Here is a 27,470-nt window from a genome sequence, read left to right as displayed (position 1 = left end):
TCTTTTAAGTATTATTACTACAGGGTAAAGGCTTGACTCAGCATGAGGTGCTTTACTGGAAGAAGAATGTGCTAAAAATGTTTTCATACCACTTGATGTTGGTAAGTGTGTTCTCAGTGTTACTGAAAGTGAGCGACAAAGCACTTCAAACACCCCCTTGAGGATTAGATGCTATTCACAAAAGAATTAAACATCATTGCTACGTAAATACAACTTTGAGTGACAACATCCTGAGAAAGGGTTTGCACAGCTCTCAGATTAATCATCACAAACAGGGATTGGTAAAAGGAGTTTGACATCATTCCTACACTAATACAACTTTTAGTCACACCTTACTGAGAAAGTCTTTCTACAGCTCTTAGAATAATATTATAAACAACTATATTTACAAAGCGCCTTTAAAAACAGGGATCACAACGTGCTTAGAGTGACACTGATAACAGCAACAAATAAATAAAAGCAATTAGAAGACAGCATCATGAAGAAGCTGTAATTACGGAAAAAATTTAAAATAAAAAGAAGAAGACGACATAACATGAAAGCAAATAAATACAAAATTAAGCAGTAAAACATAGAAAGTCTGTAACAATAGGTTTTAAGAAGTGATTTAAAAGACTGAATCAGCAAACCACACCCCCCGAGGGAGGTTTCTCTTCATTCTGATAAGAAAAATAATCAAATAATCAAAACTGAAAGTATAGAACACAGATCATCACTTTGGACTTGGGTTCATGTTCTGATTTTGTTCACGTTTCTTTAAGGGACTGGCACATGGTAGTGTTCGGAGGTTTGGTTTTAAATCAGCATTTGTTTGTCAGTTGGCAAGATTACACACAAACTACGAAACAGACTACGGTATGGGTCAGGGAGGAAACCATTGCATTTCGATGCTGATCCAGGAAAAGGAAGTTTTTCCAAATTTTCACTGATTTCTCAGAGAATAATTCAAATATCTTGGTGAAAAATCAGAAGTTTAGGGGACTGATAATTATGAGTGTGTGTAATTCTGTGTAGATCCATAAAAAGATCTAGTGAATTTAAATGAAACAAATCGGACTGTTGGCATTGGTGAAAGTATGAATTCGACTGAGTGACATTCTAGTTGTTTTAGCGATGTCACCTGATGATGACTGAAGGGGCCTTAACATGGTGCTTGAAGTAATCAACTATTCCAGATGTTCCCCTGAGTTATTGCATTTGTTCTGTCCAGGATCCTTCCCCTAAACTTTCTGACAATCTAATTCCATTTTGATATACATGTGTCTTCAACTTTCTTTGTGGGGTTTGAATGTTCTCCTTGTGTCTGTGTCGGTTTTCTCTTTGGCTTCAACCTCGATGCAACCCTCAAAGGATAAACAGCTGAGATGATGAAAGGATGGATGGTAAATGTACGATTGTGCAGCTTCACTATGACTCAAACATTGTTGCACGTAAAGACACTCAAACACATAAAATATACACTTTTTATTCACTAACAATCCTTGAAAAAGTACAGTGATATGGGTTTGTAATGTAATTCAATCATTGTAAATCTATGAATTGATAAATTGGGATTCTGTAAATTCAGATTTGGTCTCTGGCAGCTCTCTGAGGGAGTGTTCCGTTCGTAAAAAATACAGATTTCCGACACATAAAACTCTTTGAAACATATTATAAAAAGTCTGGTCCCATGTTTCTGAGCACAGGTAACTTAGTGTTGAAATCTTGAAGATGCACAATCTTCTCCAGAGTCAGGGTTTGCAGGTACAAAGTGCAAGGAAGTGCAACAGGTTCTTATGACGGGAAAAAGGGGGACATCTCTGGCCACTGGATAACTGACTGCCAGTAAATGGAGGTAGTTTGTCACTTTTTGACATAATCACATATCAGAAAGTTCCCAAATCAGTATTGGTGCAACACTGCAACTGTCCACCAACAAACATGTTCACCCCTGACTGTGATTGGACAGTTTCCGTGTCAGTCATCCAGGAGGCGCCCTGACTCCGCCTCCACACTGTCCGTGTACCTGAGGCCCTCCAGATCAGCCGCTAAGAGAACCTCCAGAACAGAGGGCTGAGGGAGTGTGTGAGAAAGACACAATAACTCTACATCTAGTTTGTTGTGGTTGTTATAAAAACTGAATTCTGGCCAAAAATAATAATCTCACCTGTAATCTGGAAAAGATCAGTTGCACGTCTCGTTGTTTGAACTGTCTCAGCACGTCCCTGAGCTCGCTGATCACCGTGTAATCTATGATGCTGACGTGATGGCAGTCCAGGACCACTGAGCGCGGAGGAGACGCTGAGGGAGACAATAAGGGGAGAGAGAAGAGTGGGTAAATGACAGGAAAGAGAGGAGGTGATGTGGAAGTGCCTGATACACAAAACCTCACCTTTCAGAGTGTGGGTGTGTATAATGTGGCTGAGATACTCTGTGGCTGGAAAACTTAGTCCACTGCTCAACTCCATCACTAGTGCACTGTGATCAGACACCTGCACGCAATACACACACACTGTTAGCACAAACATGGATTGAAGCTAAAGTTTGGTAAATGCAATATTGCATTTAATCAGTCTTGATTGGTAATTTGGAAAATAACTCACATTAGCTTCGATATAAAAAAAAAAATACCAACCTTGGAATAAAACGTAATATAAAAATCTTCTAAGCATTTACTGTCCTCTCATGACAAATATCATTACACTTCCAAACCTTCCATTAACCAACACAGTGGATGCAGTGATTTTTTCCCACAGCGTTGAAGAATGAAGTTTAAACCTCATTAACTCAGGTTTTGTTACATGATGAAGTCTGAGAAGTAGATGATGTGAGACTGTGTGGTGTGTTATAAATAATCACAGCAGGAAAATGATTGATTTTACTGTGTAGAAGTTTGTTTGGAGCTCTTGTTGGTTAAAGGCCCAGTTCAGACCTGTTCCTGCCTTAAGTCCAGTTCAGACCTGGTATTGATCAGATCTCACTTCACTGCTTTAAATGCAAATAATCACGCATGTCATTTGTGCTAACAAAGACCAAATGATGTTGTTTTTACCCAGTCTGAGTTTACAGTGTGTCTGATGACAATGTTGGTGTGTGTGTCGGCACGACCAAGTGAGCGAGAGAGAGAGAGAGGTAGACAGAAGAGTGAATCTTGAGCAGCTGCTGCGAAGAAAGATTTGACCAATTTAAGAAAAGCATCAGTCATTATGTGTTGGCCAGTGTTGATATTGTGGCCACAAACAAATCAATGTATGGGCGCTGGGAAGAGTAAAATCACATTTCAGTAGCAGGTCAGAAACCTCAGCTGAGTACGCGGTCCTTCATGTTTGGCCCAGGAGTCGGCCAAAGGGGTCAAAGGCAGATCCAGTGCTTCAGGAGCCTACACAATCATTTTGTTAACTGTACTTATATCCAGTGAAGATGTCTTATGAGAAAATGACTATCTCTTGTGCCTTTTGAGACAACAGCACCAAAGTTGTGGAACACCCGACCTACATCAAGGTTTGCTGATTCTGTGGAATCATTTACAAACCACAAACCTGTTTAAAAAGGCGTTCAGGTCACTTAAGTTTACCAGATCTGTCTCTATATGCATTTTACTGGACACTATATTGATGTTTTGTATTGTGTGTGTTTGTCTTCTGTTTTCACTTTTTGTACGGTGTAAAAGTTTTTTACTTTTTGGGCACTGCAAAGCACATAATAACTCTTGTATGTGAAAAGTGCTTTGTTACTGACTTTACAGAAAACAGTGAGCAAATTAGTGTGCTGCCTTTGAAAGGATTCATGTGTTTCACATTAGAAGCGTCATGCACTCACTCACACACGTTCCTGTGAAGAATATTACTGTAATTTTATCTGGGGTCTGGCCGTGTTGTACAGCAGCAGGACTCCAGATACAGCCACACCTCCGATAATACCGTATTGCACCTGCCAGAAGCTCAACAGGAACGTCACGACAAAAGGCAGCAGGTCCAGCTCTGTGGAGGTCACACGAGCACCCAGACTTCAAATAAACAGACAGATCCACAGAGGCACAAAATTGAGGTAACACCTACTGCGTATCCTCCACATCTTAAGCACGACGTGGTAATCCACCATGGGAGCAACCGCACAGATGATCACAGCAGCCAGAGAAGCTTTGGGGATGTAGTAGAAGGCCGGCATGAGGAACGCCAGAGAGAGCAACACGATCACACCTGCAAAACACCACAGAGGGAAGGTCACATTTACAGGAATTTCTCATTTTCAATCTTAATAAACACACAAACTCAAGAAAAAGAACTCACATAAATACATTCCATAAAATAGATTGCTTTAATGATAATGATTTATAATGGAAGGAATGGGCATTGTCTTTGTGGCAAGAAGAGGTTGGTGTTGAGAGAGAAAACCTAGTTAAGACATCAGGAACTATGTGATGTTTAATGGACCCAGAAAATCAAAAATGTAAAAGTAAAGCAAGACAAGGTTAAGGCTAGATTAACTCTCTGTGTTCACATGCTGGGCTGTCTCTGTTTAATGTTTCTCTACTAAAGCCAGGGCCTGATGTTTTCTTTAATCTCCTTCATGACAACAATTAACGGAGGAGACAGAGAAGTGAGGAGGAGTCCATAAGTAACTCAGTAGTCATTAGTGGAGTAGTACATGACGGCTTAGTACTCACAGGTCAGACCACAGCCTGTGAAGTTCTGTGATTGTATCTTTTGTACAGTTTGAATGTTACTATGTTGATCATTTCTGCCCATGGACAGACAGGTGGACAGATAGATAGACCAATGTGATATCACAGACAACCACAAGAGGGTGGAAGAGAGTTTAAGTGAGTGTTGACTCACCGGTGATGATCCCTCCAGCAGGAGAACACACACCAGTCTGGGAGTTCACTGCTGTCCTGGAGGTGAAGAGAAAAATATGACACTGTATATACGTGATAGCGCTCTCTCTCTCTTTCTTTCTCTCACACGCACACACACACACACACACACACACACACACACACACACACACAAACACATAAACACACAAACTCGCACACACACACACACACACACACACACACACACACGTTCTCATACACACACACCTCCCAAAGCTGCCGGTGACAGGGTACACTGACACAAAGGAGCCCATGATGTTGCTCACACCAATTGCCAGCAGCTCCTGGTTGGCATCAATCCTGGCAACCCAGTCTCATCAGAAAACGTACACCACCTACGTTGGTCCACTTGGAAAAACGTAGTATTCTCACAATTTGGCCTCTCAGATTGTGAGATACCTACGTTTTGCATTGGCCTGTGCCCACGTCACGTGACTCTCAAGATCCCGTCTGCGAAAACGAAAACATGGCGGACATTCCTTATATTTTCAGATAAAAATGTCATTTTATAATATAGTTTGGGCATTAAAATACATTCTGACACCATTTCTAGCGAGAAATATGCTCTTTGCTTCCACAATCTTCAGCCAGTTCATGCTTACGATCTATATTTTATTAGTTATCACGAATATTTTTCAGATCTCGCCAGAAAATCGTAGTCATGTAACGTTTATCGTTGCTATGGTGGTTGCTGTGAACGCTGCCATGCCGTAAACCACGTCGTAGCGTGCTGTTTGAATCATCGTCCGTGCGTTGCGTCGTTCAGTGAGCGTGAATGTTATTCATGTTATTTGATATTAATATTTGATGATAGATTACACCTCTAATTCGAAGGATCTAAGAAGTCCCCGCAACTACATTCATACCGAGGCGGGCCCGAGTGCGCATGCGTGAGCGGATCTGTCATCTTGGACGGCTTAGTATGGCGAGTGCACATTTTTACAGTATATATGCCTATTGTGTATTTGATAAATTTGATATGGACTGATGATGAACATTAAGATTATTTTTCGTATATCAGTAATACATTTTTTATCTTTACTTTTTTCTTATAACTTTGTATTTGTATTTCTGCTATGTAAAGAGTTGTTTGTACATACTGTTAATCTTCATGTGCTCTGTAATAGCGATAAATAAAAACAAATCTGCTGTCTACTTGAATTTAATTTTTTTTATTTTGTATTACTGTATAGAGATGATAGACATACTGTATAAGGCAAGGGCTAAATCAATTATATAATTTATATATAAAATTCAGCAAACAATTCCAGCAGCAAATGTTTTCAGCAGTTCACACAATCACACAAGGCGTTGGGGTTTGAAGGGTTTTTAATGTACCATACATACAAAACAAATTTGACTACATTCCTAAAATATAAATTAACAGTAAGCTAAAGAAACAGCAAGATAGTCTTTTCAATTAAATAAATACAAATAATAGTAATATTACATTATTAATATATACTGTATATATATTGTATATACAGTATATATACTGTATATATATTGACATGCTCTGTTGTAATACATCTATCTATCTATCTATATATGTGTATATATATATATGTGTATATATATATGTGTATATATATATGTATATATATAAGTAATATTAACAAAAACTTCTTGAAAAATAAATACTTAATATTGAACCTTTTATGTCACATTTGTGTGTGTGTATGCGTTTTGTGTATATTCATGTTGTGTGTATGTATGTCAACTCCCGGTGTTCTCCTTTGGCACACACTGCAAGCGCCACGTCTTCCCACTGTAATTAACCAAGAATTTTTTTTACATTTGCATTGAATGGAATTCAAAACTTGACAAGGAAGAAGGGCAACGAGACACAGCGAGCTATAAATGCCATACGCATTTAACACACAGTAAGCTGATTAGTGTAAATGACCTGATTATTGTAATAATCAATTGTCAAGACAATAGTTTATACTTGTCTTTTTAAAAATATTTTTCAAATAAATAAATAGCACCACATTAGCAGCAACAATTTACATAAAAGTAAAGAAATGCATAATGTTATATAAGAAAAACGAACGATATATAATACTAATTTCTTAATTGTAATATTGCAGTAAACATTAAGTAATTTTAGGGACAATCAAATCCAATTAAGAGACATTCTACATATCACATGGAACAGGGCTCCCGCTCCACCAATTCCATTATGTTCCCCTGAAACACATTAAAACATGTTTATCATTAAAAGCAAACCTATGGTCAGATGACTTTACAGTTTGAAGTTGTGGTGATTGTAAATCCAGTTAGTATCTCTGTAGTACAACATTTTTTTGTACATTACAACTAAGTTTTTTGACCTCAAATTACAACAAATAAAACCTTCAGCCTTTTGCTTTTCAGTACCTTCTTCACCGGGTAATACTTCTCTCCTCCAGTGATTGAATGGTTGCTTCTGAAAGAACAAAACAAGAGTACACTTACTTTCAATCTGACCTCATATATATTAATATTAGCATTGTTGCACAATTTGATAATCAATTGTCAGTGAACATCCTAATACTCCTACCAGAGCTATGCATTTAGCACATGCATCATGGAGATCATGGGAACCTACTGGAAATGCTAAAAAACTGGGTGTGTCAATCTAGGCCTGCAACAACTATCGATTAACAGTCGACTTCCACTCCAACAAAAACAATTAGTGTTTGGGGTTCCACAGGGTTCCTTCCTGTGCAATTTTAACTTACGCGAACTTACATGATTCCCCTTGGCTTTATCATCAGCAAAAATAACATGATTACGTTGATGACCAGCAACATTTCATTTCATTATCCGCTGATGACTTCAAACTAGGGATGCACCGATATGGAAATTCTTGGCCGATACCGATACCGATATTTAAAACAACAATCTAGCCGATAGCCGATACCGATACCGATATTTGTTTATTACTTGCATGTGGCCTTCTTGGTGTGTAACGCCGGGTTTACACTGGGCGCTGAAGCGCCGCCCCGTGCCGCGCAGCGTTATTCTCAAGCGCGCAGCCGCCTGGCTGTTCACACCGGACCCGCATTTCTCCGCGTCGGTCAGCCCGCGGTTCTCCGCTTGTTGTTGTATGTAACCCGTTCAATGTCGGGTGTCGGGGGTAAATGACGTATTCTCCAGCAAGCCTTTAGCCCCCCCCCCTCTCTCTCTTTTTATCTATATGACTGCTTGTGTGGCTGTAGTGGATGGGCAGAGGGGGACATTTAATTATGTGATTGGGAAAATTGGGAAAATTAAAACTCCAGGACAACAGAAGGGAATACAAAGTATGGGATGCATATTTGATCATTTATATCATATCAAATATGTCATTTATATCGTTTAAAATCATTTTTCAGTCTGTTTCCTGGCGTGATACGCTCGCTCGCACGCCGAAACCATCGGTGAAGGGCGCTGGCGCGGCGCTTCGCAGCCCATGTGAACCGCACAAAGGTTTAACAGGGGGGTGGATGGGAGGCGCCTGGCTTTCCTTGGCGCGGCGCGGCGCTTCAGCGCCCGGTGTAAACCCGGCGTCAGTGTACCATAATCTGGATGCCAGATTGGCAGGCTGCAGAAAACATACCAATGAATATCGGCCAATGTTATCGGTGAAAGTCAAGTTTATTACCGATACGCCGATAGCAGTAAACGAGGCGAATATCGGCCGCTACCGATATACGGCCGATACATCGGTGCACCACTACTTCAAACCCATTAACTATTCAGCTGGTTGGAAAAAAATTACCACTAGATGGCAGCAAACCTTATTTGGCTTTAGAACAGGGAAAAAAACAGATCATGCTTATGGGTTTTAAATCATAGACACTAGGGCTGTACAAGATATCAAAAAATTACGGTCATCGCGATATCAACATGGGCGATATACATATCACAAAAGACTGCTTGGACTGCGATAAATGGTGTTCAATGTGCCCTGTATTCACGCTCTGCATGTCAATATATTTGGCCAATTAGATGGAGCCCTGCTGCCCTAGATAATAAATTAAAGATATTCAGTTCATTGTGCGCCGGCTCTGTCAAATTTCGTACTGCCTCCTTAAAAAATTGTGTACAGTGGAAATTGCTAGTAATCACGCTTGTCCCGGGCAAAATTGATGTCTATAAACAGATGATTATATAAAAGAATTGCACAGCTTCTTTAATATAGTCCCAGAATCTGAGGGAAAGGTAACGGCGCACAAACACAGACTCCGCTGCTCACTTTTCTCACTTTTGTCGCCCTACGACACATGTTTGTGAGTCCAAATCCACTAAAAATATGTGAAAAGATAAAAAATCTAAAGAGTAAACATGAATGGTGAGCTCAGTTTTAGGGATCATATCCATTCACACACTCAGATATATATATATGAATATAATACTCCAATTTATTACCACAATATCACAACTCTAGCAAAACAAATATCCATTTACATAATGTGATGTAGTGTCATGGCAATTGTAGAAACAAAGTTCACAAACATCAGTCATCTTTAGGAAGATTTCAAAGGTTAGTTCCTCTGACCTACATGTATGTATTATTTACTTGTGTAACACCTTAGTAAAAATACAACGTTATTGTGTTCGCTTTCTAAAAATGTCACCACAACTTATCCTGATTCAACATGGCACTGGGAGGCTGCATGTCAGGACTGGTGGAGGGTTGGTTGAGAGGACAAGCGGTCAGTTGGCTGATGGGTGACTGGTTGGCAGGGATGATGGAGGGTTGGTGAGTGGAGGGATGCTGGTTACTCCAACCTCAATAGAACAAAAACACATTAATATCAGAGTAATGTTTTGTGGTGCATACTAGCATATTCATTATTTTCAATATATATAAATAAAATACATCCATACAACTTAATTTGATCTATGCTTTAAATGTGGTGTTTATGACTTTTTGCAGTAGACTGAGCTATATGTTGAGATTTCACATTCAAGTTAGTATACACATACACACTATACTATACTATACGTTTCACACCAAACTGAAACGTTAGGAACCAATATAAACTCTGCTCCATGGTAATTATTAACAAATGCCTAATACTTTTCAATATTGAAATAGTAAAATCATCATTGCTCGTCCCATACCTGTCCAGGAGCATCAGCTGTTGTGGAGAGTGTCAGGATTCCCGCGATGATGACAATACCCGCCCCCTACTCTGGTTCTGGTTGGCTAACCCCTGACCCTAACTCTGACGGTCCTCATTCCTAAACACCAATACATAGCTCTGGCGCCAATAAGGATTACTAGCCAATCAGAGGGAGAGTAGGGCGAGTCGTCACCCCCTCTGCCACCACCACCACAATCCCTAACTTGCAGCCACCCCTCCCCCACACATACTGTGCACATACTCTCTGGACTACTTATTTATTCTCTCACAACAATATTTATACATGTGTCCATATATTATGTCCATATACTTACACCAATACTCTTCTGCATGATATATTTTGAATACTTCTGAAAAAAAATTATGTTCTCATACTGTATGTATCTTAGTGTATTCATTTTCTACTTTCACTACCAATGACATTGACTCTGTATAAATCTATGGTATCCATCTGACTTGATACATATATCTGCATTCAATTTGGGCAAGTGTAGACCTAATTTTCCTTGTGAAACACTTTTCATATCACAGTCTTCCCTTTGATTTTTAACATTGCTACTCCCTTCCCCTAGACCCCAATGCAGCATGGTCCCTGATTTTCAGGATTACAGTATAGAGTACCTAGTGGGTGCATGTTTTAAGAGGACCCAAATATGAACTACTAAGACATCACATTATGTTTCTCTTGAGCTCATGGAAATGACCTTCACCTTCCACCTACTGTCACCTGAACCATACCGTACTGGGTGTGATTTGAGGTTTTGACTGTTCATACCTGGAGTATATATCTTAACTCCAAGTGGTGGGACAGCCTCACACTTGGATGTAAACCAATTTTAGAACATATTTGCTTATACTGGAGATCTTTTAAAGTAATGTCCCAGAAATGATTTCTGATAGAAACCCCTGCCTCATTCATTGTAGTAGTAATGTGTTTGAATAAGTCAGGCTGCCGCTTACCAGCTACTGATTTAAAGTGAAACATCTATTGCTATACTGTGTTCATTTCTTTGGTGTTAAGAATGTTTCTCATATGACCTTATCAGATTGCATTGTGAAACATCTGGGTCACCAAATTTTAGTGTAAACAAGAGGGTGGACTCTGACTTATGACTGGATGTATTTAGCACTGATACACAAGCTTGATGTTACACATCTTAAACAATATGATATGGGCGCCACTTAGACAACCAGACCTGTGTGCTTTGCTGTGACTATAAATGACTGAAACCTCAGATAAAGAAAGTAATTTTCTGACTTCAGTAGCTGAGGTACTCTCTACAGAATGTAATGTGCCCATTCTACTTCAAATCCATTTGATCCTTTTGTGTGTTTATTTTGCTTAAAGCAGAGCATTCACTGCTTTAACTCAATCAGCATCTTATCTGACAATCACATGGTGTAGAAGTGCAAGGAAATCCCAATATGTTATGATCAATGTCATTTATTATGCACAAAAATTACATTAAGGTAGTTGCTGGAAATGATATCAACAATTCTCATGCAAAAAAATACAAAAATAGTGTTCGGGAGAGGGGGTTTCAGAGGGAGGGGGCAGCTATGGAGAAAGTTCTGTCACTCCAGGTTTGCTGCTTGGTGTGATGGAGACAGGAGGTTAGCATCAGGAGCGGAGGCTGCAGGAGGGAGTGTGGAGCTGGAGCACAGTGGTACAGCTTCACTTGAGAAGAACTGAAGGACACGAACAAACCATAGTGTTAAATTCTGAAGATGGTTCCCTCTGATTGTTTTTTTTTTAATGATAAACGTCAGACAGGCTGCTAAAAACTAAATATGCTAAAGCTAACAGCTACCCAACACAAAGCTAAGGCCTTCCTAAGGCTGCCAGGGAGTAGCAACAGTAGCAGTGCAGCAACAGAGTTATTCACACGTTTACCTAATCACAGCACTCGCAGTTCTTGAGCAGTGAAGAAGTAACTCCATGTTTTCCTCTTCAGAGGAGGAGTCATCCAAAGACATTGTTGCCGTTCCAGAATATGTCGGACCCGCTGCAGCCTGCTGAGCTTGAACTTTGTGCAATCTTCTCTTGAGCACGCAGAGTAGACCCTCATGTCCCGTCTCCGTAAATGCCTCAGTACTGCCTGAGAATATATGATAAAAAACAAAACGTTTTAATAGTGCGTTTGTGTGTATGTATATATACACACATACAAGGCTTTCTTTTCTACAGAAATCTTTTTCCTGAGTTGATGTCTCTGCTTATTGCCATCTAGAATGTGAAACCAAACACTAACATTTTAATGCCTCTGCAATAGCCAGTGGCCGGAGGCATAACTGTATGTTTTCGGGTTGTCCATCTGACTATTTGCCTTGAAGTCAAAGGTCAAGGCCACAATGACCTCATCTTATGGTTTCAGTTGTCAAGAGGTTACAGTGACATTTACAGAAACTGCACTGGTTAGCAGAGTCATACAACCGCAGTGCGGTAATTCTAGTTTTGTTTTTTTTAATAAATGGGTTAGCTATTTTACAATCTACAAATAGTAATCAATACATTTTGTCACAGTATGTTACACAAAGAAATTGGCTTTAAAGTTGGCATCTTGTTGTCTCACCAGCCTGACGATACAGCTGAAATCTTTGCTGATTAATGCTCAAATAGAGTCCTCAATGGCGTTCTGCAAGTCATTTTGATTGGTTGGTCCTTGTGAAGAGGAGAATAAAATGAATTAGTGCCAATATCAGTTTACAATCAAACCTTTTTGTGTAGACCTTGTGTAAACGGAGTCAAAGGACATTGTGCAACAATGACATACATTTTTTCCACAGTACCTGTCGTCCACTGCTGAACATCTGACACCCATTACTGGACTGTGTCTTCCTGTAGAGTGGTGATGTTCTCAAGGTCCTTTGCACAGTCTGTCAAAACAAAATCAGAGTTACAAAATGTTAATGCTGCACAACCCTTTGCAGATACGGCTAGTATTTGCACACCACATCGGAGCAAAACAAAACTGCAGTCTGTGAAGCAAGCAGTTTTTGTAGATATAAGGGAAGTGCAAATATTTCTGCACGGAACATATTCAGTCCCTTAAGCAAAAAAACAATGGCCGACAACAACCTCAACGCCTTCGTCTACTTACAGACTAGTTTGCGGAGTCTCGTGCTGCCGCCCACTGACCGATACAACATCGCTCTTTTCTAAAACTAATGAAGGCAAATTCACACATGTAGACAGAAATAAACAGTATAGATTAAAGGTGTAAATATTGCTAACATGATGTTTGATGGGGTCATCATTATACATAACAGAGGAAAACTTTGCACATCTATTTCGTGAGACAGGCGACAGGTGCGTAGGAGAAGGATAAATTCAGAAGGTGGTGGGGTTTTTGTTTTCTACTTTCCAAACATCATTATTCATAAAAAAATTTGGTAGGGTACAAGAAAACGTTGCGTCGTAAAATAAGGGACAATGTAATATAACTTTACGTGTTTTGTCGTCTCATGGATGTAGTCAACCAAGGAAGACACCTCAGAATCCTTGGCCAGAACAACAAAAAAAATCAATCAAGTCTCAAACATATAAAAATATATACATATTTACAAATGTACTGTTTATGGCACTCTAAATTTTTTACCCTGGTTGGCTCTTAAAGCCGTATAGTTTACGGATCCCATCCACTGCAAAAGCCAACATGGAGGGTGTGCACGCAGGGCACTGAATGCTGCACCTGAGACAGCCTCTCAACTTCAAATTTGGCATAGGTCTATTCCAGTAATGCATTCTGCATGGTATCCCCACATATCTTAATCTGCTAGAAAAAGACAAAAATCCAATACTATATTATAGTAAATATATGGGAAACATATTGCAAGCAGTGGGTAATTAGTTCCATTTTATACTCACCGACCTAAGACTTTTGTGCGATGTTCAGGCATGCTAACAAAAGCTTGCCGTGACATTCCCAGAGCCGCAATCTTGAGATCCTCATATTTAGTGAACCACTGCATACAAGCTTTTAAAATTGACTGTTGCTGGCCAGTACCCACTTTCAACTAGATCAGCAATGTCCACTGAAAAAGTCTTTGAGTGTATCGCCCTGAAATTCAAAGACAAAAAGCAATTATTTCAATGCACAAGCAATCTTAAATGACATTACTGCATACATTTTTTTCCCCCAAAAACATTTAGATTCCTTCCAATCAAATTTACTTGCCTTCCTGTGGAAAAAGTTGTTTTCCCAGTTGAACAATCACAGCAGGGAAGCATGCTTGGTCAAAAAAACAACCATTCTAGGAAGCAAGGGAAAAATAATTTGATGTACTAAATTCCAGTAACATCAACGTTAATCAGCGGAGGTATTCTTTCAGTGTGATATTAACTTATATTTCACCCAGTGTACTTTGGGGATTTAATAAAAAAATCTATTCAGTATATTATATAAAATGGTGTTTGTGGTATGTAACTTAAAAGTACCTCTTTAAGGGTAGGAGAATTTCTCTCCCTCATCTTCCTCGATGTATGTGGATGGTGGCAGTGGCCTAAACTCGGCTTCTGTTTCTCTCCAGGTCTCCTTTTTGGGAGAGGCTGCCCTTCCTGTTCCTCATCAAGCAAAACAAACTGTTCGGTCCCAGTTTTTGACGTTGCTGAAACTCCTGCAGCTTCACTTGGATCCTCCTTGATTAAAAAACAGAACATACCAATTGTTACTTAAAATGTATCGCAACGCCCTAACATCTTGTTTTGAAAACATTATTGTCATATTGCATACTATAAATTTAACCAAATGTCCGTAGGACACATCAGCTGTCCTATGCGCGGAGCGAACACGCTCGACCATGTTTACACTCCCTTCCGGGATGCGTATAAGGCCCTCCCCCGCCCCCCATTCGGCAAATCGGATCACGTCTCAGTTCTGCTGCTGCCTTCCTATAGGCAGAAACTCAACGTGACAGACCGGTGACTCGGACCATTCAGCGGTGGACCGACCAATCAGACTGGGTCTACGGGACTGCTTCAGCATTACGAGGTGGTGCGTGTTCCAGGATGACAACATCAACATACACGGACGCGGTCATCTGCTACATCAGCAAATGCATCGATGACGTCGTACCCAGGATTACTGTACGAACATTCCCAAACCAGAAGCCCTGGATTAATGGTGACGTCCATGCAAAACTCAAAGCACAGACTGATGCCTACATCTCAGGGGATCTGGAGGAGTACAGGAAGTCCAGGTACGCGCTCCGGAGTGCTATTAGCAGTGCCAAGATACTTTACAGGGACAAGGTGGAGTCTCACTACAAGGGCTCCAACACAAGGAACATGTGGGCTGGACTCAAAACCATCTCTGACTACAAAGCAAAGACCAGCAGTGCGGATGTAGTGTCTGCATCTCTCCCAGAGGATCTGAACACCTTTTATGCACGCTTTGAGAGCAACTCCCCGGCTGTGGAGATGCAAGAGGCCCAGGAGGACCGCTGCCCCCCAGTAATATCCAGGGCAGATGTGTGGAGATCACTTAACCGGATCAACACACGCAAGGCACTTGGACCTGATGGCATTCCTGGCCGAGCTCTCAAGGTGTGCAGATCAGCTGGCAGATGTTTTCACAGACATTTTCAACCTGTCACTGCTCCAGTCTGTAGTCCCGCATGTTTCAAGGAGACCATCATTGTCCCTGTTCCCAAAAAAACAAAAATCCTCTGCCTGAACGACTACCGCCCAGTAGCACTCACTTCCACCATCATGAAGTGTTTTGAGCGGCTAGTCAAACCATTCATCACCTCCTCCCTCCCTGACTCTCTGGACCCTCTTCAGTTTGCCTACAGGCCAAATAGGTCGACTGCAGATGCCATCTCCCTCACCCTTCACACTGCCCTCTCCCACCTGGACCAGAGGGACACATATGTGAGAATGCTGTTCATTGACTACAGTTCAGCATTCAATACCATCGTGCCCCTGAAGCTCGTCACCAAGCTCAGAGACCTTGGGCTCAACATCGCCCTCCGTGACTGGATTCTGAACTTCCTGACGGGCAGACCACAGGCGGTGCGGATAGGCAGCACCACATCCTCCACCCTGACTCTAAACACCGGTGCCCCCCAGGGCTGTGTGCTCAGTCCTCTCCTGTACTCCCTGTTCACACATGACTGCGTGGCCACCCACAGCTCCAACACCATCATTAAGTTTGCTGATGACACGACCGTCATAGGCCTGATCACCGGCGACGATGAGAAGGCCTACAGAGAGGAGGTCAGAGCCCTGACATCTTGGTGCCAGGACAACAACCTCCATCTCAGCGAAAGCGAAGGAGCTGATCGTGGACTACAGGAAGAGACAAGGAGTAGAACACAGCCCCTCTCCATCAACGGGACTACGGTGGAGCGAGTCAGCAGCTTCAGGTTCCTCGGGGTCCACATCAGTGATGACCTGACCTGGACCAACCACACAGACTCCATCAGGAAGACGGCCAGACAGCGGCTCTTCTTCCTCCGCAGGCTGCGGAGGCTCAACATGGATGCCAGGATTCTCTGCAACTTCTACAGGTGCACCATAGAGAGCATCCTGACTGGCTGCATCACCGCCTGGTACGGCAGCTGCACCGCCCTCAACCGTAAGGCTTTACAGAGGGTGGTGAAGTCTGCCCAGCACATCACCAGGACGGAGCTACCATCCATGGAGGACCTCTACACCCAGCGGTGTAGGAAGAAGGCCAACAGGATCATTAAAGATCCCTATCACCCCAGCCATAAACTGTTCTGCCTGCTGCCGTCTGGCCGACGGTACCGCAGCATCCGGGCCCGCACCACCAGGCTCAGAGACAGTTTCATCCCCCAGGCCATAAGACTTTTAAACTCCTCCAATCTGTCATAACTCTGCACCTTAGCATATTTGCACTATTGCATATTTGCACTATTGCACACACTTGCACTATTGTTTTTCTTTTTTCTTTGGGTGTATATATATATTTTAGATATGTATATTTTATTTTAAATTTTAAATTTTGATTGAGCATTGTTATAAGAGAGCCTGTGACCCAAGCATTTCATTGCAAGCGACTGCTTAATGTTATCGTTGTGCATATGACAATAAACTCTTGAATCTTGAAATTGATCTGATATTGTGGAGTAATGGTAGACAAATACATCCCTTGTTAATCTAGAGCATTCATAAATCAAAGTTCAATCATAAACCATCCTTAATTTCAAAGACGAAATCAAACTATCACACTCCAAAAATAGGGAAACTCTCAAAACTTAGAATGAATGTATAGTGAAGGTCCCACAATGGGCCTTTCACCCTGCACCCTACACTGTATCATGTAAAACTATTTTATGGGCTGATTCGTGGTTTCTGTTAGTTTCCTTATACCATTACATTATCTGTTTATGTTTATATTTATATTGTAGCGTCCCTCAATGATGAGCTAAGCGTCTTGAACTGGTCTCACCAACCATGTATTCACATCCCAGGTAACATAGGCTACAATGGGCCGTAGCCTGTGGCAAAACAATAGAATATTAGCAAATGAATAGCATCCATTCTCTGTATCGACAGACACCACATTCGCTGTGTCAGCACTCGGACTGTAAACCCAGATCGTTACAATATCTAAAAACAAAACAAAATAAACTACTTACCTGACAGAAGGATTATAACATCGTCGTCTTCCAAGCGCTCCATGTTTATGACGTAGCTTTGTGTTAAATGGACCGGAAAGTTAAAAAAAACGTTATTTACGACAGATCCGCTCACGCATGCGCAATCGGGCCCGCCTCGGTATGAATGTAGTTGCGGGGACTTCTTAGATCCTTCGAATTAGAGGTGTAATCTATCATCAAATATTAATATCAAATAACGTGAATAACATTCACGCTCACTGAACGACGCAACGCACGGACGATGATTCAAACAGCACGCACACGGGTTTTACGGCATGGCAGCGTTCACAGCAACCACCATAGCAACGATAAAAACGTTACATTACTACGATTTTTCTGGTGAGATCTGAAAAATATTCATGATAACTAATAAAATATAGATCGTAAGCATGAACTGGCTGAAGATTGTGGAAGCAAAGAGCATATTTCTTGCTAGAAATGGTGTCAGAATGTATTTTAATGCCCAAACTATATTATAAAATTACATTTTTATCTGAAAATATAAGGAATGTCCGCCATGTTTTCGTTTTCGCAGACGGGATCTTGAGAGTCACGTGACGTGGGCACAGGCCAATGCAAAACAATGGGCAGACAAAAACGTAGGCATCTCACAATCTGAGAGGCCAAATTGTGAGAATACTACGTTTTTCCAAGTGGACCAACGTAGGTGGTGTACGTTTTCTGATGAGACTGGGTTGATCCTGTAGTCGTTCTGACTGGCTGAGGACAAACAGGAAGCTCAAATCAGCCGACAGTTTGATCAAACACTCGTTTTTCAGCTGCCTGAATTCTAGTGCGAGTACAAGGTGTAGAAAAGTGCTGTAATAATAATTCATTTCATTTTGATTCATGTTGTCATGTTGAAAGAGCGGAAAAATATGCAGCATGCTACAATGCTAAATGCTAACCCGCTGACGTTCAGCAATTCTCCTGAATCATTATTGGATAAATTTGTTATTCATATTCCAAAACTGAAAAAAAAAAATGGAAAAGCTTGAAATCTAATAAAAGGTATTTAAATCGTGAGAGTAAAGTCTAACATAATGTTTTGAAAAAGAAATTCAACTCTCTTCAAACAGTATTTTTAAACTGCAGCATTCTCTGTCAATGCTGCTCTGAAGTGTGGTGCATGTATGTTGGTTCTGAAACTTTAGTTTTGAAAGGCTGCACGTTGTGTACCAGGTAATTCAGAGTGGGAAACACTGAAAAAGAGCGCTGCAGCTCTGAAAAAGGAAAACTCGTGTCCTCGTATAATTATTTCCAGCCAATCAAAACATTATGCAACGATTCAAAACTTAGTTTCAATCATGCAAAACAAAAACAAAAAAGCAGATTTCAACCTTTCAACCACAGATTTTCAACCTGTGTTTCCTGTAAATCATTGGATCCACACTGAAAACACGACTTATAATTCCACTTACCAAAAGCTTTGGCAATAGCGATGCTCTCCAACAAACCCATGAGGGGAATCACAGCGAGCCCTCCTCCAAAATCCTGCACCAAAATAAACATAGAGAAAAAAATGGCTGCTCAGCTGTATTTCTTGAAAACTTGAAAGTGACTTTACTGACTCAACCCTGGTACTGTCACATGCTGTTTACCTCTACGATCTCTCCAAAGGAGACGACGGTGCCGTTGGCTGTAGTGTCTGAGGTGGGTGGGGGCCTGAATGGCGGGAGCCCCTGGAAGGTTTTCCCAGTGATTGTGAACACGTGATAACCGTATGCATCCCACGAAAACACTATGATGGAGGCAGCCACGACCACCAGAGCATTACGCACTGAGCGAGACCGATAAGAAGGAGGACAAACAGAAGGCATAGTGGACTGATTAATATGTTATCCTCTGTAAAAGTGATACATCACACAAACACACTCATGCAGGCCCTCACTTGTAGCAACAGCCCACACTAGTTTCCTGGAGAGTCTGGCATAGCGGGGCGCGTCGTCAGAGCCCAAACCCGTCTTCATGAACATCAACATGACCAGCAGTGTAAGACACAGCAGACCACGTCTCCGATCCTGGCCTCTGGGATCTTGGAGAAGGTGTAGTAAACCTCCAGTAGCTACATCTTATGGGGTAACTGTGACAGTCCATGAAATACCCACCAAAAGTTGTTTTTTTCATCAATAAACTTCTCAAATTCTCAAATTCTGGCCTTGGCTGTCTCCTCCAGTTTATTTTGGGCACATATGGGAATGTCTCCAGCACAGCTCTGTTGATCAGAGGGGGGAAATCCTATGACGTGGTCACACAGCATTTTATAGTGTTTGAAACACCTTCTGTGGACACATCAAGACCACCAATATTTGGCATCAACAGGTCCCACTATCTACACCATAGGCCTTCTTCCTCTGTGGGCATGGGGTCACAGTACCCACAGGAACACCACCAGTTTCCAAAGTTCCACAGCCGTGCAGCAGCTCATTGTCCCTCCGCTGCTGGTTGCCTCTCTCTTTCTCGTCTTCGTCCATATACGCTGACTCAAACAAGTGTGGATGACCATCAGTGTCATTGACATTGTCTAAATCAGAAAAGGCCACAATAGTTCCTCTCATAGCAAAATCCAAACTCCTCTCTCCAACTCTCTTACTCTCACTCATGTTTCCACCTCCATCTTCCTGCAACAACTTAAGTCTCGTGAGGCTTGAGAGTGAGAATTCCTGTTAAGTGAGACATGTATAATGTTGCCACGCTCTTAACAAAGACCCTGGATAATAATTTGAGCCTTTTATTGGGGAAGAAAAACACCTTTAGTGCATATTTCCTGGACTGTTACAGTTGCCCCATAAAATTGCATCGTAGCCACTGCTGCCATGTCCTGGCTGCCAGCAGAAACGATCTACTGTTCCATTCATTTACACACACAGTTATAAACACAGGGATCAGGTTGAAAAATACTGGAATTCACCTAAAAACTAGAACTTTAGGGTTAGTCGTAAGATGTAACTTGTGGTTAGGTAAAGATTAGGATAAGGCATGAATTGTTCATGGTTAAGGTTAGCTATCAGCTTTTGGGTCAGCTTTCTACAAACAATGTAAGTCAATGGAAAGTCCCAAAAAAGATTTTTGTGAGCTCTTCAGGACTTTTCCCAGTATAAACACTGACCGGCACCAGTAAACCTCATAGTGACCGAAAACCCGGTGTTGGGACCTGGTATTTGTGAACTACAGTTCGGCCTACATGTGTAGTCAAAAGCCTAAGGCCGCATGTCCTTTGTTCTGGAGAAAACTAGAGCCTCCAGAACTCAGTCTCCCACGGTGCCTCAACGTCACACAGAGGTGTGAAAACCGACCGGAGACACAAGTGTCAACCACTATTGGTCACTCTGGGCCCCATGACCTATGAGGTCACCAAGCCAATATAAGGCCAGGTCTCCCCTCTCTTCTCTCTTTTTCCATGCACCTCTCCGAGAGGAGCACACCGCTCTTCCTCGATTCTTTTCTACGCCACCCTCGAAAGGAGAAGGGTGTCCAGCCTCTTTCCGATTCCTCTTTCCACGAAACCCTCAATGGAGGAGAGGTGCAGCTTGCAGCTCATCTCAACAAGGAAACCTCCTCCCAATCCAAGCTCTACCATACTTCAAGCAGCGACGCAAGGGCCTGCCGAAGAACAGCAACTGAGGTGTATCGCACAGCAGAACCACAAAGGCAAGAACCACAACCAGCAAAACGACTTCACTGGACTTCGAACAGCACGTCAACCCTTTTTTTCCCTTTCCATGGACGGGTAACACAACTGGGCTTAATAATTATACTAGGCTAAGCAAATTCGATTCGATATTCGATACCTTGTGATGTTTATAAGTTTGATTTGTGTTGCTGTGATATTTTGGTTACAACTTATTTGAAAGGTAATGTTAGTTATGCTCTTCAGTCTTTCCTTGCATGCATCTAGTAACTTTCTCTAATTTGGCCCCAACACAGACACATGCATATCTCAGCATCCATCCCTCTGATCCCCGCTACATGTCGTAAACATTCCAAAGGGGGGGCATTTTGGAGTGGCCAGCTGCCATTTTGGAAACACGCTCACTCACAGACACACAGACACACAGACACATCTTTGTTTAGTAAGTACACCGTTAGTAATTTGTGTTTTTATACTTTATTACCTTCTTTCACAAATGTTTTTTCATTAATGTTGCATAAGTGAATTTTGCCAACCTCTATGTAACCGTTCTATCCTTTGTGCTGAATACTCTGCGTTGTGTGTCAGTTTGTGAAGTAGAAGACCGGGACTTGATTTTCGGCACAGGACTTTTATTGCTGCTGAATGTGCTCTGTTCAGTGTTTTAGCAAAAGAAAAGAAACAGCGTTGGTCATTCGTCTTCAGTACATGCCGCTCTAGGCCAGCTCCAGTGCATTCTCAGTACATTTACAAATCTTGCCTAATAAAAATAAAAAGGCCTATATAAGAAATAATAAATGCAAAAATACTTAAGGATTTATAAAAATAATTAACAAAACTATGATTTACAATTGTCTTTGAATGTATCACATTCACTCATACCACAGTCACACATCATGAAAAGATTCACATTTTCTATTTACAACAACAAGAGTCCTATGCAACAAAACATACCTGTTCAGTGTTTTAGCAGAAGAAAGGAACAGCGTTGGTCATTCGTCTTCAGTACATGCCTAACATAAAAAAATATACGGTTCAACAGGCGTACTTCAGGACACAAAATGGCGAAGGCCAACGCACATGCACAGAAACATAACACGTTTGCTAGCTCGCTAAAACACTCTGAACTAACTCACAAATGAAAATGAACCATAAAAAAAAAGAAACATCTCTGCAGTACATCTACCAGCAGAGAGTGTTCAGAAGAGCCAACAACACAACCGAAGACCTCCTCCAGCATGCACCTCCTCCACCAGTCTGAAATGCAGGACTCCAAGACTCAAGACACATTTACCCTCAAGCCCATGAAACTGATTAACACCTCAAACACTGCCACTGTCTTCCCTCAAAGGACAACTTGCTCTACTGACATTGTGTCTTTGCACAACAGACTACATGCACACTTGCTTTTGCACATTCCCACTAACCAGTGTTATTGCCTGCCTCAGTATGTATGGATGTATATTTATAATCTGTTTGATGAGTCGATAATATGGCTGTGCATTTATTTAAACTATTTCTGAAAATAATAGAGAGAAAAGTACTCTGACATTGATTTTATTTTTCTTCCAATCATTCTCACAGCTCATTACACAGCTAGTACAAATTAGGAATACCAATGTGTGTTACGATTCAATTATGCAATGTAACATATATTTTTATTATCGATTTATGAATTAAAGAAATTCAAACACAAGAATAATATCACACTATGAAATGAGTTTGTATTATTACTATATGTTACCAGCTCACTCAGGTGACTTTGTCCCCTGAAGATAAAGAAGAAAAGAGTAAAACATGGTGATTCATTCTGTATTGATCATTGTGTTGACACATCAATCCTGAGAGCACATAGTTAATCATACTCACAAGTGATTGGTCAATGGTGAAGTTCATAGGAGCAGAGCTGGAAACAGAGCGAGATGTCACTCTTCTGCAAGACTATGAAAAGGAGGGAATAACAGTCCAATCAAGAGCAGTGTAAAAGCTGCAGTGACCCGTGATTGATATGATAATGATAATGTGGAAACATGACGTACTGGGGCACAGCGGGAGCTCCTCTGGTCACAGGCTGAGGCTGCAGTGGAGGTAAATGTCACTGTATTCACCGTGGATCCAGAGGAGGAAACAGGGCGGAGAAACAAGCCTGTCGGGATGAGCCGCTCTCAATCACTGCCACTTGTTGTTGGTCAGTGGGGCACCTGGAAGTGAGGATGGAGCATGTCATGAGGGCCATTATACATCACCTTATCTACAGTCTTTTCCCACATTTCCCTTATAAACCACAAAGCATAATCAGTGAAGAGGGACACTTGCCACTTATTTCTGGATGAAAAAGTATACGTGTGGTATCATTGAAAGGTTAGTGATTAGAAGGCGCAGCAGTTCTCCAGGACAACTGCAGCAGGTCTCATTCATGCAGAGACGCCCATGCACAGTGAGAGCCCACAGGGGGAGAGTGATCCAAGCCAGATGGATAAGGCTGAGTGAAGGTGGAGGTGGAGACAGAGACATGGAGGCTCTGGCTCTGCTACCTAAGCCTGAGGCCACCTGCAGACCTGTCAAAAATATAAGCCTTGTTATTATGATTACCTAAAATCCTACATAGGTGACATTGATGTGTCCTGGAGGTATAAAGCCACTGTGGCAAACAGCCATTGCATGCTTACGCTGACATGATTGGTTAAAAAGTAGCATAGACTAAACCAATTTTCACCAGGTCGTCTTGACCATTTTACAACCTCATAAAAGTGAGTGATTATCGTATTCAATAAAAGGTACTTACGGCAGGACTGGTCTGATAGCCACATTCATGCTGGCGTCATGTCGAGGATACGCACAGGAGAAGGAAGACTCACAGGGCGTGAGAAGGACATATTTCCTCGGCAGAGAAATAAACTGTGGAGTAGATGGCGTGTGTACGGTTGGTCTGAAAGACAGAGAGTGGTTCAATTGGTAGATCATGAAGCTCTATTACAGTTTGAGTAGTTTTGTCATACAGGCAGAAGGTCTGGGTTTAAGATAGTTGTCTCTGCCAGTTCCTCACTAACCTGAGCTCCTGCAGAGGGAGTACATTTGGGAACGTAAGCTTCCTCTTAATTATCGTAATAATAAATGAATGGACATAACTTGAAAATTAACAAAGTATTTACCCTCAGTGTGTTTCCACAGGCACCTGCCTGAGCGTCCACCTCGTGCCAAACCCCCATCATTATTCATTCTGACCCAGGAGCAGTTAAGGCTGCAGGTTTCGGAGAGTGGGTTCAAACCCATGGATGTTATGGCAGCCATATTTAGCCCTATTTGGATTTTATCACGTCCACAGATGAGCTGAGGAGGCTGGAGTGGAGGGTGTTGGACTAAAGAAAAAGTTTTAAAAAGTCAGTAAATAAAAGTGTGCACAAAAGAAGATGAGATGGTAAATACCAGATGAGAACTAGACGAGAACTTCAATTAACACTGTGTAATGAGCAATATTATATAAAAACACGTAAAATATGAGAAGTAAGGGTTGGATTCAGGATCTTTTTCCACTTTCTGTAACTATGTTTTGTACGACAGATAAATAATTTAGGTTATCAGACCACTTCCCTTTTTTCTTTCATATTTCTACCATTAGAATTAAACAAATTTGTATGGGATTGACTGTAAGCGGAGGTACAGTTTGTGCTCTACTGAGTGTCACTCGAGTTAAAGATATAATTGATGATGTTATCCTGGGGCACAAACTCCTTTTACTTTCTTGACAAACATTTCACAGAGTTGACCAGCCTCACTGGTGAAGTAGCTACGAGAAACACATGCAACAAAATACTGTTGATTAGAGACACAGATGAAGAGAGACTTCAATAGGATTTCTATAAAAACTCCAGTGATATCAGCGTGAAGCATATATTCCATATTTCTGTTCTATAATGTTATCCTATGTTGTCTGACAGGGAGATTTCATTGGCTTTAAATCCACAAATAAGCATTTACCTTCTGAAACGACACCCAGCATCCTCACTGTGACCACAGTTGTGAGATCCAATCCCTCCGTGCGGCACTGGCCAGCTTTGATTAAGCTGCTGGGCAAGCGACTCGTCCAACCAGATGGGCCCTCTGCCCTGTCCAAAACATGCACGTTGTGGTGCTGACAGGACCCTGCCACAACCCAGCTGTCTGCACACACCACCTGAGCATCATGAGTCCCAGTTGTCCATCACACACCCAATCCCCCACATCACGGAGGAAGATCTCTGCTCTGCAGAGCAGGAGCTGTTTCCTCCATTGGCCAGGCAGACCTGTCCACTCAAACTCCTGTGCTGTTGTCCTGCTGTTGTTCCAGGGGGTGCCAGATGTGGTAAGCAGGAGTGAAGGTCTGAGATCCTGGATCAGGTGTGGTTGGTGAAACTGTGAGTTTGGTCCTGGTTGAACTGAAAGAAAAATCTATGTGAACCCACAAAGATAACAACAGCCTGCACCTCCATCAATATTAATGAGGGAAAACATCTTTTTATTATCTCAGACCAGGAGGTTATGTTTTCACACCTGTTTATATGTTTGTTTGTAAGCAAGATTACTCAAAACTACCAAACAGATTTCCACAAAACTTGGTGGAAGAATGTGATATAGGTCAGGAAGAAACACTTGTATTTTGGTGCAGATTCAGATCGGGGGTCACATCAGGAGGAGGTTTTTCACTTCCTTTAACTTTGCGAAATAGGGCGTTTTTCAACATTTTGACCTTTTACCCAGGAAACAATTCATTGACCTTGATGAAATCCAATCCGGCATTAAAGGGAACTGATATCTATGAATGTGTGAAATTTGATGGAGCTCAGAATTAATTTGAGGGGACTATCGGTCCTGAGTGGCGTACGTGTGCCACTGAGTGATGTTCTACTTTGTTGGTGTATTCGTCAGCAGGATTATGTAAAACTACTGAACTGATTTCCACCAAACTTGGTGGGGAGCTAGAGGGCGTTGGCCTGGTGAGCTTCATGTCCAATTTTGGTGTGGATGCAGATTAAGGTTGGATTCAGGATCTTTTTCCACTTTCTGTAGCTATATTTTTGTCACGACAGATAAATAATTTAGGTATCAGACCACTTCCCTTTTTTCTTTCATATTTCTACCATTAGAATTAAACAAATTTGTGTGGGATTGACTGTAAGCGGAGGTACAGTTTGTGCTCTACTGAGTGTCACTCTAGTTAAAGATATAATTGATGATGTTATCCTGAGGCACAAAACTCTATTTTACTTTCTTGACATAAACATTTACTGAGAGTTGACCAGCCTCACTGGTGAAGTAGCTACGAGAAACACATGCAACAAAATTCTGTTGATTAGAGACACAGATGAAAGAGAGACTTCAATAGGATTTCTATAAAAACTCCATTGATATCAGTGAGCCACATATTCCATATTTCTGTTCTATAATGTTATCCTATGTTGTCTGACAGGAGATTTCATTGGCTTTAAATCTACAAATAAGCATTTACCTTCACAGACGACACCAGCATCACTCACTGTGACCACAGTTGTGAGATCCAATCCCTCCGTGCCGGCCTTTCGGCCAGCGGTCGCTGCGGGCAAGCGACATCGTCCAACGAATGGGCCCTCTGCCCTCTCCAAAACGTGCACTTTGTGGTGCTGACAGTACCCTGCCACAACCCAGCTGTCTGCACACCACCTGAGCATCAACCAGGTCCCAGTTGTATCACACACCGTCCCCACTTGTCCACGGAGGAAGATCTCTACTCTGCCAGAGCAGGAGCTGTTTCCTCCATTGGCCAGAGCGGACCTGTCCCTCGACTCCTGTGCTGTTGTCACTGCTGTTGTTCCAGGGTGCCAGATGTGAGGCGAAGCAGAGTGAAGGTCTGAGATCCTGGATCCAGGTGTGGTTGAGTGAAACTGTGGAGTTGGTCCTGGTTGAACTGAAAAGAAAAATCTATGTGAACCCACAAGATAACAACAGCCTGCACCTCCATCAATATTAATGAGGGAAAACATCTTTTTATTATCTCAGACCAGGAGGTTATGTTTTCACACCTGTTTATATGTTTGTTTGTAAGCAAGATTAAAAACTACCAGAAGCAGATTTCCACAAAACTTGGTGGAAGAGAATGTGATATAGGTCAGGAAAAACACTTGTATTTTGGTGCAGATTCAGATCGAAATTCAGATCCAGGAGGTTTTTCTTCCTTTAACTGCGAAATAGGCGTTTTTCAACATTTTGACCTTTTGCAGGAAAC

At 41.6% G+C, this 27,470-nt stretch overlaps 2 long non-coding RNA genes and 1 pseudogene across 6 annotated transcripts; all 3 read right to left on the bottom strand.

Moving 5' to 3' along the window:
- Positions 1-1,956: 1,956 nt before the first annotated feature.
- LOC124854556 lies at positions 1,957-20,075 on the bottom strand (annotated as a pseudogene).
- Positions 11,446-14,032, bottom strand: LOC118118743. Of its 5 annotated transcripts, none has more exons than XR_004697997.2 (7): positions 13,844-14,032; positions 13,575-13,751; positions 13,426-13,476; positions 12,750-12,852; positions 12,549-12,637; positions 11,870-12,074; positions 11,446-11,664 (listed from the first exon to the last, which is right to left on the bottom strand). It is a non-coding gene; the product is annotated as an uncharacterized LOC118118743 (long non-coding RNA). The 5 variants fall into 5 exon arrangements; XR_004697993.2 differs by having other exon boundaries at positions 11,447-11,664; positions 12,766-12,852; XR_004697996.2 differs by having other exon boundaries at positions 11,447-11,664; positions 12,766-12,852; positions 13,575-13,748.
- Positions 14,153-14,783, bottom strand: LOC118118765. Its single transcript, XR_004698001.2, has 3 exons — positions 14,709-14,783; positions 14,414-14,614; positions 14,153-14,229 (listed from the first exon to the last, which is right to left on the bottom strand). It is a non-coding gene; the product is annotated as an uncharacterized LOC118118765 (long non-coding RNA).
- Positions 20,076-27,470: the final 7,395 nt, after the last annotated feature.

This window comes from Hippoglossus stenolepis, chromosome 2 (genome assembly GCF_022539355.2).
Source record: "Hippoglossus stenolepis isolate QCI-W04-F060 chromosome 2, HSTE1.2, whole genome shotgun sequence".
Classification (NCBI taxonomy): Eukaryota; Metazoa; Chordata; class Actinopteri; order Pleuronectiformes; family Pleuronectidae; genus Hippoglossus; species Hippoglossus stenolepis.
Note: the sequence above shows the minus strand (reverse complement) of the source record. Positions and strands in the feature narration are given on the sequence as shown.